Below are 7,202 nucleotides of genomic sequence, written 5' to 3' on the forward strand. Positions count from 1 at the left end.
AGAAGCATACGGTGCTCCAGTTTTGCTGCACATATACCTCCTGCTCTTTTTCCCCATATGGTGATCCGCCTCAGGGTTTTAAAAATGGCAACACTATTGTCCTGTGTAATTGCTGAAGGCGTCTGATTTAGAGGTGATTAGTGGTACAGAGGGAAAAGGGGGACTGCTTGGTGTTTTACCCTGTGGACATATGGGTTTCATGGGGAAAACAGCCCCGGGGGAGGATTTGCAGCCACTTTTCATTCAGGATAAGATAAAGGCGACTGTAGCCCCAGCGAGAGAGCAATTCTGTGGCCCTAAAGCATCCAGAGGAAGAAAATCTACACACAAAGATGGTTTTAAAAGATTTATTGTATCAAATTAGAAAGCTTGCTGATCACTATACTGTTGTGCCAGTATGGACAGTGGATTTCCTGGGGGGCACACAGGGCTTGTGAGCTCATAGACTGATGCACAATGGACCATTTCACTAAAGGCCAAACCATAAAGAAGCACTCGGCTGTGGATGATGACAGACAAGGAGAGGAGAGGGGAGGGGGAGCAGTGAGAGAGGGAGACAGACAGAGAGCTGAAAGCCTTCCTCTGCAGCCCACTTGTAGCCCTGGAGTCCTCCTCCTCCTGCTGCTGCTGCTTTTTTCCCCAGTGAGACAGCACTTTGACAAAACTGTACAAAAACAACTAGACACTGAGTGACCTACATACAAGGACCATTATTAACTCACTAAACACCGTTATTCTCCATGAGGATGGATTTTAATCAAGTCTTATGTAGCAAATGAGCTCAGGTCCAAAGCACACTGATTACATTTAAGTGCTATGAATGCCCATTGGAAGAACATTTGAGTAAAATGACCAACACGTCCACGTGAGCGCCACATGCAGTACTGATGGGCCAATTCGGAGCCCTTGGGCCCATAACAATTTGTCCATCAGCTCCATACAGTGGACCACTAATGGGGCCAATGTGGGCTAAAGATAAGTAGGTCGCCATGTAGTCATGAATCCAAATCTAAGTTTGTGTCTCTAAAAAGGACTAGTGGTTAACAGATTCATGATTAACTGCAGTACATTGGTTTGCACAGTTAAATGCATTATTTTATAATTAACTTAAAGAATGCTGTGGACCATGGAAGCCAGAAATGTTGGCATTACGTTTTAACTGAGTTCAGGCAGACCCTCTTGAACAAATACGGCCCCTTAGAGGGTTATTTGGATGGTTAGTGTAAAGACTGGACATAAAGTGCCACAGGCTAGTGTGTCATCCCTCCCCTAAGTCCACCTCCTGACATTTGGGCAACAAATCAGGCCCCACTCTGGGTTGCCAAACTGCCAGGGGGTGGTGGGTGTCCACCGTGGGGCACATGTAGACCTATATGATGGGACAACACCGCTCACAACACAGAGCTGTGATAACTGCTCCAAGCTCATTTTAACTTTTACGTACGCGGTCTATTCTTGTTTCTTCAAGATGGTCTCAGCTCAGCAATTTAATTCATTAAAGCTCCATGGACTGTGCAGCCACTGACAGTAGGCATCATCAGAGGGAACGCTACTGGAATTAGATCCGCTTTGACAAACTGACACTAGGCTGCTAATCTCCGTGTGTCGGCGGCATCAAAAGAAAAGTCCAAGGTTATTCTCACAGAGCCGCTCTTGACATGAGGCTAAAGGCTACGGTTTAGACGAGCTGCTTTCTATGGTGACACGCTGCGTTAGGAAAGTGAGATGAAATGGACTTGTCAATCTGAAGTGTCATCATTGTCCCCCGAGGATGTCAGATACACAAACAGACACACAAATAACACCTGCAGATATCCTGGTGTCTATAAAACAAGGCAGGTAACATGTTGATGAAATGAGGAGGATCACGGGGTGAATCTGAACTCTATCATCTTATGGAAAGATCAATACAGCTCCGTTTACAGTGTAGATGTTACTGACATCACTTTAACTGAGATTAAACAATAAGAAGCATCACTTAGAATGAAGATTATACCCTATGAAACCACTACAAACTGGGCTATGTAAAATAAACTGAGTCTTTTAAAACAGGGAAACATGCTTCTGTTCTACAGTTCATCACTGGATACCTCTATAGAAATAATAAGATAGAATATATGTAAGGCAGAACATTTTAAGGAGCTGTGATGTTTCTAAAATAGCACCCACTGACAGAACCTGTTAACGTTGTCCATGCCCCACAAAGCCATGACTGGGAGCAGTGTGCACACTGTCCACAGAGCAGAGCAGAGAATGCTGGGCATCAGACCAGAAGGGGTCACTCTGTCACCACCACTGTTCTGCTGCTGCCCTCTTTGTGTGGCCTGATATGACAGCCTCCATACAAACAGTGAGTAAGCCTGAATTTTGTTCACATGAACAGTAGAGACAGAATTTTCCATGAGCAGAGCCAATGATTCACATTGTTCATTTGATTGATTGCTGGCTTCTTACGACAGGTTTTAACCAATCATTTCATGATCATCTTTTGATTAAAATGACAGCTGGAGGTTTAAAAGTAAAGCATATCTGTCCAGCTGTTTGTGCAGTTAAAGGTGTCGGTAGCAAAACAAAGTTTTTTTTTCCCTAAGGCTTTGTGGATTTTTATGTGACCCTCTTCTAGTCACCCCCGCCTCCCCCTCACGCACACATCTCAAGCACAAAAGCACTCACTGATATTCCAATCATTTCTCTTCCGATTGCTCTGCACTTGGCTGCACCTGCTCCAGCGTCCTTTCTCCTTGTTCCTACCTGGGGGGAAGGTGAGTGACGAAGCTCGGGCGGGCAGAGAGGAGAGCTCTGATTTGTATTAATTTGCGTCCGATCTCTGGGGAGAGAGCACAACACAGGTAGAGTGAGAGAGAGAGAGAGAGAGAGCGAGAGGGAAGCAACCGTGTACCTTCTCACACCCACCATCACAACCACTATACAAAAACAGGAACCATCCAATCAATCCAGCTCTCCCCACAGGCTTGTCCAATCAGCCCAAGACCTGACACAAAAATTAATCACTTCACCATCTCGAACAATTGATGGTACCAAGCCGTGCATGGAGCTTTTCAAAGGAAACACATGTGGAGGGCTCAAAAGTACACTTCAGTCCTCGGTCTCAACCCACACATTGTGAACATTGTACTTTTTTTTAAAATGTAAAAGAGAAAAATATGGTTTTATCTCGAGTATTATTTTTTAAGCTTTCAGAAAGACAAGAAGAGAACACACTCACGGTCAGAACATCAGACAGGATGTGAGGATTAACAATTTAGTGCCTCCTTTGAGGTGAAACGAAAAATGATATAAAAAAGGCTTCAATAATCAGTAAGCTTGTTGAAGTGAGCATAAATTAAGGAGAATGTAACAGCTGGAAGGAGCTTTCTGCCTGAACTCAAGTGAAGCATCATAATTGAATCCAACTCAACACATTCTGAACAGGGAATAAACCGGAATTCAAGAGCCTGCTGCCATCTTAACACATAATGAAGGTTATCTAAGTGTAAGCCGACAGTAGGCACAACCATGTCCTGCTGTATTTCACCAGTAGCATAGGTCAACAGTGTTTCTCAACAGCAAATAATGTGGACATGCTCCATCAAGACGATTCACAAATGAACCCAAACCCAGACTTTCACTCAACTCCCATCCCAACCAGATCATGTTGTGTTTACTTATTCACACAACCGCAGCAGGGTGCACAGCTACACAAACACACAACAGGTAAACCACTTCAGTCACTCCTATTTGCATGTTTGGTCAGACGAAAGCAAATTACTGGTTTTGTCTAAAGAAAACTACCTCTGAGTTTAAAGCCATGCTAGCAGCTCAGTGAGCACTGCTTTAAATGCATGCTAAATATGCTAACATTCATCAAATTTAATGGCCACAAGTTGTTCTGCTTTAGCCTCACCATGCTATTCCTAGCCATGAGCACCTTTACCATCCTTGGGACTAGAAAAAAGATATACTACTATATTACATAAACTGTAGTTTTGTATTAAACTGTGTACACATTTGCTGCCAAGCACTACAAAAATTATTCACATTCACACAACATTTCTCTTATGTGCTCAAACAGGACCCAAAGGAAGACAAACACAAGACCATAATGTTCAACCAGAGGCGACCTTTGATAAAACTTAATGCCAACGTCAAAACCACAAAAAACACAAAACCAACTTAATGTACACATTTCACAACAAATTACCAAGCAAATGGAAGATGAACAAAGAGCATGAACAAACCAGACAATAGGAGCTGATGCAGGAGCAACACAGGATGCCTCCACAGGAACAAGACCAAGGGGAGCACAAGACTTAAATACAAGAGGATACCAAGACACAGGTGAAGACACTTAGGGCGGGGCATGTAATCAAAAATGGAGGAAAAACAAGAGGAAGTAAAACAGACAGAGACACTCAGGGAAACAGGACTTTCAAAATAAAACAGGAACCATAACCAGAACAGGGCAGAATAAACACAACCCAAGAAAACCCAACAGAAAACCAAAGAGTTAAATGAAAACAAACCTAACTAAACAAGGGATCATCGTGATTTAACCTTAAAAATAAGTCAAGGATACTTCTAAACCCATGCATGTTTGTACAAAATTATACAGTAATACCAGTCTGGAACAAAGTGGTGGATCAACTAATAAACAGTAAAATCCCTGGAACCACGCTGCCAGAATGACTATAAAGCACATGGTTGTTTACACTGGTTTACACACTTTATTTTTGGCAGACTGTCAAACACACAGATTGTTTTTAGATCAATATATTCGAGTTGCCATTTTACGTCCATAAGATCTTCAAAGGGACTTTGATCACAGTGTGGTCTTTCCAACTGGGAGACAGGATAAAGGGTAGTGTTACTAACTCAACACTCCTCCCCCTACACACACATACTCATCAATGGCCATTCCATTCATTATTGCAATACCATGTGTTGCCCCGCTAAGGAGTGAAGGTAATTGTGCTTGGGAACAGCTTAAAGGGTAATTGCGCGTGGTGTGCAGGGTGTCCACAGACGGCCCCACAGGCACCAGAGGGGGTTTAGGGGTTTGGGGAGGGGATGACTGATCAGAGCTCAGAGGCTGCTTCTGATCTCCTCTTCATCATCACCGCACCCTGCTGGCATTTGACAGTCTGTGAGTCAGGATATTGACCCGCTCCCAATCTTTGGGATCCTCTTTGGTGCACGCCGAGGAAGGAGGCTGATCTCCAGTCATTAATCTATCAGACGTCTATCTCCTGTAACGGCAGCATTGATGGAGTGCTGATGCAGAGCAGGTGTGAAGCTGTTTGCTCTTAACATAACTCAGTTAGTAAGGGCAGCCCGCTCAATGACATCAGCTTTGGACTCAGATGAAAGCTTGATGAGATGCGGCAGCTAAATCTGTCCTTGTGAGGGATTAGCCCTCTGACAGGAGGACTCAGTTACACCTTCTCAGCATCAACGTGGAGATAGAAGTGTCCGTATCCATAATCCAAAGGCATGCTGTTGCTGATGTTTTTTTGACCTACATGCGTGCATAAACCTGTGACCTGCAATCATTTTACTGTGGTTGTGAATTGCATTTGCCCTTGCACCCACCGACTGACAGTCTGATTATACCTGCCATCTTTGTGTGGGTGGACAGCAGTCATTTCAATGTGAGCACATATGAAATGACTGCTTTTCTGCTTTCTATCCCCTTTGCTAACATCCTTAAAGATAGATCAGGAGATGATCCGTTTCCAAGGAAGGTTTTGTGTTGAAGATGGAGATGTAAGTGCTTTTTGCCACAAGCACTTACATATGGAAATAAAATATAAAATACAAAGTGCATCCTTTTAAACCATAAATAATGTCTATTAAGATTGTTGGTGTACTCACAGACAAACGTTCATATAAATAGACAGAACGACAGAACCAATTTAAGCTTGCAATCTCTTGAATTTGAGTTATAGCCAGCTGTGTGGATCTACACTCTGGATCTTTGAGGTAAATGTTAACATTAAGCTGGATCCATACTCCGCGAGAACAGAGAACTCCCTCCCCCCTGCAGACGTTACGCCCACAAAATGACGTCGTTTTTTAATCTCGGACCACCCGTTGTGCAGCGATCTCGTGCACAGGGTCCGGGCAGAACTTTTTTTCTCTCAAGGCTGTGCGTCAACCATGCTGTGATTGGTCGGAATTTATTGTGGGCGTGATGAATGTGGAGAAGTGCAAGGGCTTCAGGTGCAGAACACACAGGAGGAAGTACAACTACGATGGACAGTTTAGATGAGCAGCTGGCAAACAGCTTCTGGAAGGAGAAACACGCCGCACAGAGGAGAGCGTATGTCCACAAGGTGGCGATAAAAACTAATCCCAGTATTGATCACGGTGTTACAGCGGCTCGTGCACATTAAACACCGGGAGACAGGACATATTATTGCAGACAGTCATCCACACGTTCACAGAGTTAAACTCACACAGGCCAGAGGTCTGCTACAGTCAGCTACACTGATCTTCTATCTATTGTCATGCTGTGCGCCCTCTTCCCTGAACATTATCAGCTTGTTAGGCCAGGTAACCACGACTGTGCTCACAATTTACAATGCAATTGCATTGTCAACCTTTTGTGTGGGACGTGCGCTGCGTAGAAGGGCCGTATGAGGAGTTCTGCACACACACGTCTCGCGGAGTATGGTACCTCCGTGCCAAAAAGAACTTTTTTTTTTTACTCTTACCACCCGTGGAGCGAGTTCTCTGTTCTCGTGGAGTATGGAACAGCCTTTAGCGTGCTAATATGTTTATGCATAACCCACTAGCAAGCTAACTATCAGCATTAAACAGTAGGTTCTGTTTTGATCTGATGAGTTTATGGTTCTATAGAGAGGTAAAGTCCCACCCCTTACTGGAGGACTACTTCTGAATGTGTGTTGCCAATCACACAAATGATCAATTGAAAATATAATTTTATAAGTATAGAAAGTTTAAGTAAGTATCAGAAGAGACATGTGACATATGATACTGTTTGGTTCACACATAACTGAATGTTACCCTGTTTTGGTAATGTCATGACAGCCTCCAGCTCTCCTCCTATATTTTGTTCCCATGAAAGAAGCAGAATATTTCACTTCACACACAAAACTGACCTCTTAGTGTTACCTCCTAGTGGCACTGTGAAAAGTCAGGTTATCCCTTAAGTCAGCATGCATGCCTGAGCACGAAGCTGT

This window comes from Parambassis ranga, chromosome 15 (genome assembly GCF_900634625.1).
Source record: "Parambassis ranga chromosome 15, fParRan2.1, whole genome shotgun sequence".
In the NCBI taxonomy this organism is placed as follows: Eukaryota; Metazoa; Chordata; class Actinopteri; family Ambassidae; genus Parambassis; species Parambassis ranga.